The sequence below is a fragment of the Haemaphysalis longicornis genome, unplaced genomic scaffold (assembly GCF_048455015.1).
Source record: "Haemaphysalis longicornis isolate Haplotype H1 unplaced genomic scaffold, Haemaphysalis longicornis Haplotype H1 scaffold_14, whole genome shotgun sequence".
NCBI classification, from domain to species: Eukaryota; Metazoa; Arthropoda; class Arachnida; order Ixodida; family Ixodidae; genus Haemaphysalis; species Haemaphysalis longicornis.
This window is the reverse complement of record NW_027526245.1, coordinates 13480996-13492795: the sequence shown is the minus strand read 5'-3', so window position 1 is coordinate 13492795 and position 11800 is coordinate 13480996. Positions and strand designations below refer to the sequence as shown.

The following is an 11800-nucleotide window of genomic DNA, read 5'->3' as shown; positions in this document are numbered from 1 at the left end:
GGAGGAGAGTCGCGCATGCGCAGGTGGCGTGCGGACGCCGCAGACGCCGACGTCGAAGCAGAAGGGACATGCCTCAGAGCAAGAGATGCGTCGCATCTAAAAATAAATTACTGGAACCGGCCAGGAATTGAACCTGATGCCGCATAGACAAACGGAGTAAGAACCCGTCGTCTTACCGTGTTGCCCGCATGAGCGAGGAGACAGGGAGAGAGGCGGTGTACTCAACAAGCATAGTGGTGGGTCTACCACCAGCGCTAATTCCAAGCCCTCGTGTGAACTGCAAACAGCATAATGTATGATAACAGCGTCCACGTAATTTGTATTAGCGGTGAACGGAACAGCGACTGGGCAGTGGGAGGGCGCTCCTTGGTGGTGACGCATGAAACAGTTGTGAGAGGAAAGCAGTTGGAGAGCCATAGATCCTTCGCCAGATGTTCCTCTCCGTTTTCGTTCTGCTGTCACTCGTACGTTTGGAGGACGCCCCCGCGAAACTAAGGCAGCGGCTGCTAGAGTCTCTGGTTTCACTGTTTCTCTTGCCGCGTGTGTGAATTGGTGACATCGCTTGGGTAATCGTTATGGGTATCTTTTAGAGCTTTGCAGTCCAACCACCTCCACTGCATGAATTGGAACCAGTTTTTTTTTCTTGACTGCTTTTGGTAACAATGAAAAGAATGAACTTCTCTCGAACAAAATAAAAAAGAAAACCAGTCAAAATACTTCTAGTACTTCCTCTAACGCGTTACACTGAGGGTTATACCTTTTCTCGTAGCGGCGGTGGCACACTCATTCTAAGATGCACGTATATTTACAGAAGCACCCCTGGATGTGGAGGAGAACACAGCCGCAGCAGCCGCCGAGGTAGGTTTATAGGTAGGACATCGGGCCCCTAATATGGAGACATGGGTTCGGACCCTTTTAATCTACATGTAATTACTTCTGCACAAAGAAGGTAACCCGGACCCTCATAATATACGTTACATGAAGGCGTGTTCTTTATTCAAATCGGCCTTTCAGCCTATTAGACATGGTGTGCCACAAAGGAGTATATTGGCGCCTCTGTTATTTAACTCATACATTAATGATATTGCTGATATCGATTCAGATGTTAAATATATTATTTATGCTGACAATAGCACGCTGCTTATTTCTGGCCATGACATTAGCGATACAATAGAGAGATGTAATGATGATTTATCAAAGCTATCCACGTGGGCGGCAATGAATAGGCTTAAAATTATTCCTTCAAAAACTAAAGCGGTTATCTTTACAGCTAGAAATAAAAATATCATGTTAACTAGAACCATCCGCCTAGATTCCAACGAAGTTGAGGTTGTTTCCGAATTTGAAATTCTCGGTGTATATTTTTCCTCACACTTAAGTTAGGACGCTCATATAAATTACCTGTCTAAGAAACTATCCACAATTACGGGTGCTTTATCCCGCTGTCTTTTCTGCTTTTCGCAGAAATTAAAAACTAACATATATAACGCTCTAATTAGCTCACATTTAACCTTATGTTCATTGGTTTGGTCGACAAATACACATACAAACGTCAATAAGCTTTTAGTTTTGCAAAAAAGGATTATTCGACGTATAAGAAATCTGCAAACTCAGGCCAGTATTTCAGGTTTATTTCAATTATATCGCATTAAAAAATGTTAAAAAAATGTATCAATATCGCTTATTGAAGCTGCTGTTTTTTTCCTCTGATCTGGTGATCAACCGGATAACAGGCTTGGCGTCACTACAACATAGAAATATTCTTGCCAATACCAGAAGTAATGACACTTGGGCCATCCCGCAGTTTCGCACGTTTTACAAATATCAAGCCCAAGCGTATAACATTCCTTACTACACACTAAACTTTTTAACACCCTTAAAGGTGCTAAAAGGGTGCACTCAACATTTTGCACCCTGTTTGCACCTTTTAAGGACTAAAACATTGCTCCGGCACCCAATCATGAGGGTGCCACATATTAAGGGGTGTAAATCTTAAAATTTTTACACCCTTTAAGGTGCAAGGAGGGTGTACTGAACATTTTGCACCCTTTTTGCACCTTTCAAGCACCCAAATATTGCTCGGGCACCCCACCTCGAGGGTGCCGAAATTCAGGGGTGTAATCAACAGTTTCATAGGGTGCTACGACCGTTACAGGGGTGCTAAAAAGTATTTCTTCTCGATTGGGGTGTTACCACGGCACCTTATCGTTAGGGTGCCTAAAAGAACGGTGTGTGAATGCAAGCATGCAAAATTGCACAAAAACAGGCTGTATGTTTAAACCGCACATTGCACTATTTCACCGCCCGTTGAGAGAATAAATATGAACTCTCCACATAGACCAGGGGAAAGGCTCTAAAATTGCTGTTCGTAAATTGAACAAAACGTGCTGAATGTTTAAATTCCACTCTGCACTAATCTACTGCTTCGAGTGTATCACAAGGTTCGTTTCGATGTCTGGGTGCACGGGAAGGAAAGGCTACAAAATGCCTCTTGTAGTCCTATAAATAAAACTTTTACGCGAGGCATCGGTGTCCTCAACGAAATCGAATTTACCTAAGAATTTGTTCCCGTATTATTATGCCCCGGGCAAAAATTCCAACAAGACTTTCTTGTTGGGCTCACAGCACGCCTGTGGGGCCAATACAAAGTTCTGTCGGCACTCTATCGTTCCAATAGCCTAGTCTTCCAACAGGGAGTTTAACCTTGATGGCGTTTGTGGGGCCAATAAGAAGCTCTGTCGGCACTCTATCGTCCCAACAGCGTAGTCTTCCAACAGGGAGTTTAACCGTGATGGCGTTTACCGGCTCGCCAACACGATAAGTCAACGCCAACAGACGCCTCGTTCGTAATCAGCGGCGCGAGCGCGCCATCAGACAGAACCGACAGACGCCCTGAAGGTGGTTTTCAGGGCCTAAACAGCAGCGTCTATGTCTGGCATAGACGCTAGACGTCAACGTTTGTGTTCTGAATTTTCCCTTCAGTAAGTAACAGTCAGACGGACGATAACATAACTATGTGAAGATATGCTTTGGCTCATACCACGGCAAGCGCAATCGTTTGTGGCTGCAGCCTCGGTTGCTCTTCTTCCACAACAAACTGAATCGGCTGTACAGCTTTCTTCGAGGGCGTGTATGCGGGGGTTCTATCTTCCTTTTTTGCGCAGGCCGACGGGGGCGGTCGTGTAAAATCATTTTCGCTCGTCGCTTCCGTAGGGTTGCCACCTTCCTGGTTTTGGACCGGCCCGACCGGTTTTTTAAACAGCGGGCCGGTTGCCGGTCCATATCTAAAACCAGTCGTCATCAGCCGTTTTTTGGCTTTTGTGCCGTGATTATGCCCGTTTTGGCGTTTTATAAGCGTCAATTCAACAACTAAGACGATAAATACGTGTCGACAAGCATAGGCGTGCGCACAGGGGGAACAGGGGGGGCGGCCGCCCCCCCTAATCATCTGAAGGGGGCGCCAAATTTGCCCCATGCCTGCCTTGCCGATGTAACACATGAAAGTAAAATTTCTGCTCAGAAATATTTTGTGTGTGTTGCAATTCCATCACATTGAAATAAAAATTTTATAACCATCCCTCTTTGCACTGCGTTCGCACCGCAAGGCCTTCAGTGAGAAGAGGTCGGGAGTTGCTCTGCGGGGGGGGGGGGGGGGGGGGCGCAGCGGTAAGACTTTGCCCCCCCAAATTGAGAACTCTGCGCACGCCTATGTCGACAAGCTGCGCAAAGACACGCGAGCAGAGAAAATACGCGGGCGAGCGCGCTGCCTCAGATGGAGGGGGACCTAAGGGAAGAACAAAATAACGAAATTCTACCGCCGCGGTCAGCAATTGCGGTTACTTTTCAGTGAAGCACATGCACAGCGATTAACCAAGCTCTCAATCACTTTCAGTACAAACGTTATGTTGATTTCTCTCTAAGAAAACACTACCATAAATGGCACTGCATGTTAAAAAACATGGCGTCTTTTTTCAACACAATCCCCCCTCCCCCCCCCCGGAAGGCCCGTTTTTTTTTTCGGGGAAAAGTTGTAACCCTACGCTGCTGTTCTGCCTACCTGCTTGCTGTACCTATTACGTCGCCGCCACCGCAAATCCCCACTTGTTACAAACTCAGAGGTTTTCGCACTGTTAGCAGTCGTTTTACACGATGGGTTTGATGCGCCTGACATGCCAGGAGTGACATCGCTTGTAGTATTAGAGCGACGTTGCTTGTCTGCAAGACGGTGCCGGTCAAACAAGCGTTATCAACGCCATAATTCTAACGGCACATTCCATTTATTTCGTGGCTGCCGTGGCTTGCGCAGAAAAGGTCGGGTTGACTGCGATAGCTTTGCTTGAGTCAAATAATGGAGCTTTGGCTCAATCGCTTGCAGCGCTAGCAATGCGGCCTCGTCTACAAGACCGGTGCGTGAGAAACAAGCGTTAGGACAGCCAGAATTTCAAAAATGCAGCATAAACTAGACCATCGTTAAAGGAGGCGATGACTAGACACAAGCAACAATATTCGTTGACAACTTACGTAAGTATAGAGTTGTTTTAGGCGCCTTGAACACGCCCGCCGACATAGCTGTTTGTTAACGCGTCCGTTTACTGTTTTGTAGGTCAATGGTTCGATTCCTCGTCGAACGTGTTTTTTTTTTTTTTTTTTTTACGTGAGGGTTTCATTAGCTCCTTTTTTAACGACCAGGGTAAGCACCTGTTCCTTGCTTTCTATCACGCCGACATTTACCGCCCTCTTCCTAAACCCAAAGTAGCTCGTTTTCTCACACGTTCTCTCTTGAGAAGCCCGCCGTGAAAACAAAACCAAAACAAACGTCTTTACAATATCAGTATATATGTCAATTACTTTATGCGTATTCACTTTTTGTGTTTAAAAACCTTAAATTTAAGTTATAAACACATTTCAGACTTTGAAAGCAGAAAGATAATTACCAACATTACAGTAGTAACACAATTTTCGTCAAACTTAGAGGTGCTGCATTTGAAGTCTGGCAACTATCTCTCACTTTGTGTGTGTTTTTTCATAGCGTTTTGTGCCGAGTGGTTGGTGGCGTGATTTAATCTGTTTTATCTATTTCAAGCTTAAATCATAGTTATAGAAGCTTTATGGGTGATGTCTACCCTTCTAACCTACGCGTGTGTTGAACATGGGGACCCCGGAAGAACGATCATCGCCGGATAAAATACTGCGCGTCAAAAGTGGATGACATTGCATCAGAACAAAGCGTGTTCGTGTGTCCGCGAGATGAAGACGACAGTGAAGGAGAATTTTACGTTGGAAACATCGTTTTTGCTCGGGTAAGTACGCATTTTTTATTATTCTGTATTTGGTTGGAATGAGTTCTGGTGTTTATGGGTCAGTAATTCGCTAGACCCCCATCTCGTTTGCTCTGAGAGCCTACGTGAGTTAGTATACTTGTTTGGCGCCCAGTCCACCGTTTCCGCAGAAGTCAGCATCAATTTACGCTGAAGCTAGACCTTGGCTACGATGCTCGCGCTATGGTACACGGCTGCTAATAATTTCACATCACGCAAGGCTCTTTAACACCGGGGCGTTTGTTTATGTGTCTCTCAAACAGTGCCTTTGCGGTTGCAGATCGCAGTCGCAATTTCGCGTGAGTGGCACAATGCTGTGATTAGTCCTCCCTCGTGAATACCCGCGGTATACCAAGAAATAACATGAACAGGAGGTTCCCTGGAAGTGCATGTGAAAACGCGTAACACGTGATTCAATGGCTGGCGTCTCGTAGGTGTTGTGAAATCTCTCCCCCCCCCCCCCCCCCCCCCCCTTCACTAATTCCGTGCAGTGCGCTTCGCAGCTATTGCGCTCGCGAGACCGGCGACCGTACGCCTCGCGGTCTTCGGGCCGCGATATGTGTGCTGTTCTCGTAAAGCTCGACAACAGCGAAATTGCCGTACTCGCTCGCCAACGCGCGTCGACAGCGTACGCGTCGACCGGGTGCTGACGGAGTTGTGCTGGAAGAAAAGCAGGCAAGAGATGAGGGCGCACGAGGTGTAGTTAAACATGAGAATTTACAAAGTGCAAGGTGGAGAAAATAGTATGCAAGGGCCGGAAACGGTGAGAGAGTTCGGGCCGCGTGCCAGCGAGCGAGTGCGGTAATTTACGTTGCCGAGTTTCACGAGTCCGGCACGAATATGACGACGCCCGTCTGAGAGTTCATAGAGGTATAGAATTCACATACGTGCAAATTGAAGGTGAAATGCGCGCATGTGGCCTCGCAGGGAGTTAGCATAGTCTCGGGGTAGTGGGGGAGATTTCACAACGCCTACGAGGCGCCTGCCGATTCTGTCAGAGTAGCTCTCGTGAAGTCTGGGGCTTGATATCAGAGGCATATGTATTGTTTAAATTAGTGCAGAAAATTGAGCCAATTCGCAAGTTCTCATTTTCGCAAAACCGCAGGCCATACAGAGACTAACAAAAAAGCTGTAGGCACTCACTCAACTCGATTTATATTGGAGAATTGAACGTGCAGATACAAGTCAGACATTGAAATGGAGGAGCCTCAACTATCACACACCAGTTCCGATTGAAAGCAAGGGATACAGATGAGCTGCTAGCATGCGTTCCATGCAAATTAGCTCAGTAGCTAGCTTTGCATATATCATGCATACCCCACTCACAGTACCTGCGGGTCTAATAAATACATTCTTACTGTGACCTAAATTTCACTTGGGGTGTTCCGGGAATGCTCTTATTAGTGCCTTGGAGGTTACTGTCTTTAAACGATTAAAAATCTACTTGATGTAAGCATTCGTGCTTTGTGTGTGCTCTTCTTGTATTTCAACAAGTGTCAGCACACTCACAGATTATGCACCTGCAGGTGCTGCTGCTGGCTGTCCTGGGTCAGCTGCCTTCCAGTCCAGTTTCAAAGGCTTTGCCAGGGCCTCCCTTGGCCAACCGACACTGCACCTGCTGTACCCAAGTACTGCCTGGCCTTTCGTTGGTGCTCCGTACGCTTTGCCGCCAGGAATGGTCATTCATCCATCATCTGGCCGCTTGGACCACCCGTTCAGAAGTCAGCGCATTTGCTCGACACATCGGTCCAGGCACTGCTGCCATATCGGTGCACCCACCGATTATGTATTTTCAGGTTAGTTATTGCATGTTGTGGAACTTGCCATGATGTATACCTGTTAGCAGTGCTGTGGCCTCTGATTATTTGAAACATTTTCATGAAGCAGTGCTGTGCGTATGGAGCGTGTCATTGCTTAGCAGAGATATTGAAGAGAATCTGGGGCTGACGACTAAAGGGCAAGAAGAGAAATTGAACTGACTTTGAAGCAAGTATTCGTATGTAATCAAGCCAAGCAAACATTTAGGATCTTTCGATATGGTTTTAAACTTGCAATACAAACTGGTCTACTTCAGATCATACTGGTAATAATCATACTATACCGAAAAGTACATCCCGCAGTCTGTAGAATTCTGACAGCGCTTTTTTCGCAGTCTCTCATGACGGGCACTAATCTCAATGGTTGGAAGATAGTCGAGGTAGCACCAGTCTTTAAATCAGGAGACGGTACTTCACCATTAAATTTCGCTAACAAGCACGATATGCAAGGTCAGGAAACATTTCATCCACTCTCAGGTCGCTAATTATTTATAAAATCACAATATCACATTCGAGTATCACCACGGTTTTCACAAGGGTTACTTGAGAAACACAACTTTCAGGATTTGTTCACGATCTACATTGATCCATTGACACAGGCTTACAAACTGCGGTAGTTTTTCTCGATTTTTCTAAAGCATTCAATCGCATTGCACACCACAGACTACTTCTCAAACTTCACCCTAATGTCCTCACTTGAGCAAAAGATTTTCATTCTTCTCAAATGCAGTTTACTTCTAATAACTATATACTTCTTTTGCTCGTGCCACTTTGTTGTCCCCCCAGGCAGGTTGCTTGGTCTATCTTCCATGTTGCATATCCTCCCATGTAAGTCTATTTGCAGATGATGTTGTAATTTATCACACAATTTCTTTCAACTACTACCGTCAATGCTTTCAATCTGATCTTAGCACAATTAACTCCTGGTGCTGCAAATGGCTAATGTCGCTTATCTCTAAAACAAAGTGCATGACTTTAACGGTGGCAAGTCTCGGATTGTAAATACTTACTTCATTAACAACAGCCTGATTACCTCTTGAGACAAAGGTGTTTTGGTAGGCCGGTAGGGGAGGGGGGATTGCATGGTGGATTTCAAAAGGTACATCGATTGGGAAAATAAGACGTGTGATTAATATTTTCATTTGCACTCCAAAACTCGCTTTATTTCATATGTTTAACCCACTGCCGTGGCTAGGGTGGTGTGCTGTGGAGGCGAATGTCGGTTAGATACCGCTTGGTGTAGCCGCTTTTCAGATGGAGGCAACACGTAAAGACGCCCGTGTTTGGAGATTTCGATGCGCACAAAAATACCCAGATGGTCAAAATTAATGCGAAGCCTTCCCCTACAGTGCTCCCCATATCCCAAGTGTAGCTTTGGCGTGTTAAACCACCTTTTTTTTTTCATGTTTTTGGTATAGTACCAGCTGCTGTAGCAGGTGCAACTTAAAGGTAAAATTATACATAATGTTTCCAAGAGCTAAATATAAAGGCCATATTGAAGTGCGTTTATGGGTCTATCTCATAGCAGTAGTGAAAGGTTATATACTCTGGTGCAGGTTAAGAACGCCAATGGCTCATGTGGTGTAGTCCAGTGTTTGATGGAATGCCGTGTAGGCAGGTAGAAGCATTATTGCAGTGATGAAACGTAGGTCACTGACCAAGTCAAGAAAGCCATTTAACGGTTTGTTGCTTGTTCACGGTGAGCATGTGTCGTGGAAAACGAAGCTATATATTGGGCATTACGCGGCGCAATGAGTTTGCATAGATATGGTGCAGATTGCCATCCATTATGTTGATAATGTTGGGCGTCGTCTGAACAATGAGGGACTCGAGCAGTAATCGAGAAGATAGATTGCACTCAGTTGTCAGTAATTTTGTCTTGTTCCAGTCGACCACGTGTCCCGTCCTCTCACGGTGCTCTGCCACTGGACTTGTTTTTGCATGGCCCTTGTTCACTTCGTTCCAGTGCTGCATTAATCTTCTGTGCAGATTGCCCGTTTCGCCAATGTACACTGATTTGCATTCAGCGCATGGAATCTAATAAACAATACCCGGAAGCTTGGAGCGTGAGAGGGGGTCTCTCACGCTGACAATGTCAGAACGCAGCTTGCTAGTGGGCACATGCACAATGTATGCACTGCGTGTCTTGAAAATGTGTGCGAGAGTTTCACCGATGTGTGGGACGTAGGTAATTGCTGCACGTTTTGATGCAGTCGTTGTCCTGAATATAATGCCTAAAGCATTATATTCAGAAAGAAGCGAAGAGGGCGACTAGCAAGAATCCACATTGACATTAGCAGGCAGAAGCATCCACAAGGCCTGTGTCAAAACGTGCTGCAATTCTCGTCCTACACATCAATCAAACTTTCGCACGCATTTTCAAGAAACACATTGTGCACATCGTGCAGGTGCCCACTAGCAAGCTATGTTCTGACATTGTCAGCGTGAAAGACCCCCTCTCACGCTTCAAGCTTCCAGGTGTTGTTTATGTTTTGAACAAAAAAAGTGCCATTTAAACGTGACACCTCCTTCCTTGCCGATTTCTGATGCCTGATTGTTCAGTTTGTGGGGATACGTTTAGCAGATTGCTCACATGTCTAACCTGTATTTGTGCTTGAGCAGTCAAACGCTGATGTTAGCAGTGAAGTAGGTGAAAATTGTACTTTGATTGTAGTTGTGTGCAGATTACCTACATTGTGTTAATTCGTAGAAAAGCAAAATTGAGGTAACCCTGCTAACTGTTCCGCATTGCAGCATTTTATTATGCGAACGTTAAGGAGTTCAGCTGCTTGTTAAAGGTGAAATAAACAGTGGTACAAAAAGAAGAGCATCTACTAAACAGAAATATCTTCACAATCGCAGGATGCCAACGGTCCGCCTACCAACTTGTGTCCTGCATCGTTTCTGCTGGCTGGAGCGGTTCATGGAGCATTTTCCAGCTTCTCAAAGTTTGTGGTCAAGCGCTCCTCCAAGTGAAAGATGCCGCAGAGGGATCTTTTGTTTTAATGCCACAATTTCACGTGCTCAGCAGCAAATTTACTCGTAAGGCTTTTTAAATATTCATCACCCAAGAGGGCATGTTACCTTCGTCTTCGGTGGAATGTGTCTGCACTCAGGTTATTTGTGACAGAAACAAGTGGACCACGTCATGAGAGTCATTGAGGCCTTGTTGATTGTGCATGCTTCTGAAATGACATTTTCATTAAGCTGAATACTTTCCACATATTACGATTTGTGAACAAATTATGTTAAAAGTCATGATTATTTGTACTACACTGCAGGAAGGAAATGCCAACATACGTTTTAAGCACCTCTGATATTTCAGATCGTTGGCTGGTGAGCAATAAAACAAAACTGAAATTTTTTTAAAGTAAAATCAAATATTCGTTGTCACCAGTGCATGACCATAGTAAAAGCTATCTAGTCACCAAATTTAGAATTAGACACGAAATGCCAAGAAAAATAGGGAAATAAACTAGACAGCTGGCTACAATAAACCAATTCGTAAAATTCCTCAATGTCTATCAAGTGATGATTGAGGCGGGTTAGTTAAGATGTCAGTGGGTTTACACACCCAACTTGCAGGGAAGCACATGAGCTCCCAATATTAACATGTTTTTAGTGAAGACCGTCTTCCTTCATTAAGCTGCTCTGCACATTGATGCCAGTCTGATAAATGTCCTGAATTTTTGTTATGATCAATCTTTGTATGGGAACCATATATTTTTATATGATGTCGCTGTGTATTTCTGAAACTGTATCTAGTCACTAATTCCAATTTGTTGTGGTCAGGTTTTTTCAACTGATTCCTAGCTTTTTTAACAATTATGGTATATTTTGTGTGCCTAAAGGAATGCCTCATTGCATGTTTAGCCTATGTAGTGTTGAAAGCGGACATTTTGCTTCAAAGTGGAATGTCGGGCTAGCAACAAGGTACTTCGCGTGCTGCTCACTTTCATTCATGCCATTATTTTTTATATTATCATTTAAAATTAAAAGCCAACCAATTTGCTGTCGTTTTAATTTTGTCACCTACTTTATACTTTCTTTTTTTTTCAACTTTGTGTAAGGATTGACTATCCATATTTTTATGATACCAAGGCGTTGGACTGGGCTAGCTGGTACATGTTTGAATGGATGAAAAACCATAGGAAAACCCAGGACACAGAAGAGAACGACGGGACAAACTTGTGCCGTCATTCTGTTTTAACTGTTTCCTGTGTTTACCACTGGTTTTTTATGCATTCAAACATTTTTTATGAGTTTGTTGAACAGTGATTAGTTTAGGTGTGTTCAAACAATTGTTGGCTGCGAAAGCTCCCTGTAGCATTTGTATAAGTGCTCTCTGCTTTTTTTTTTGAGCCAATACCCCACCACCAGTCTTCATGAGGTGGTCTTTTGTAGAAATAAGTTGAAATAAATATTTGTTTGCATTGCTTTACATGTTTTGAAAGAATTTCTTGTTCATTCTTGTTTCATTCAACCCCGTTTCAGAATCCTGCTTAAGGAATTTCCTCTGTTATTTTTTTTCAGAACCAGGAAGGGTGCTCATCCTCGGTTCTTGCTGAAGCAGCAGTATCCATACTTCACACGTGAGCTCTGAACACACAGTAATTATGGTATGAAACATTCTACCAGTATAAGCCTGCTTTGTAGACGTCATTG

General features: G+C 44.4%; 1 long non-coding RNA gene across 1 annotated transcript; it reads left to right on the top strand.

The window, feature by feature from the left end:
• Window positions 1-5015: 5015 nt before the first annotated feature.
• LOC144165148 (uncharacterized) lies at window positions 5016-11576 on the top strand. The gene is made up of 3 exons (XR_013321384.1): window positions 5016-5300; window positions 6845-7114; window positions 9998-11576. It is a non-coding gene; the product is annotated as an uncharacterized LOC144165148 (long non-coding RNA).
• Window positions 11577-11800: the final 224 nt, after the last annotated feature.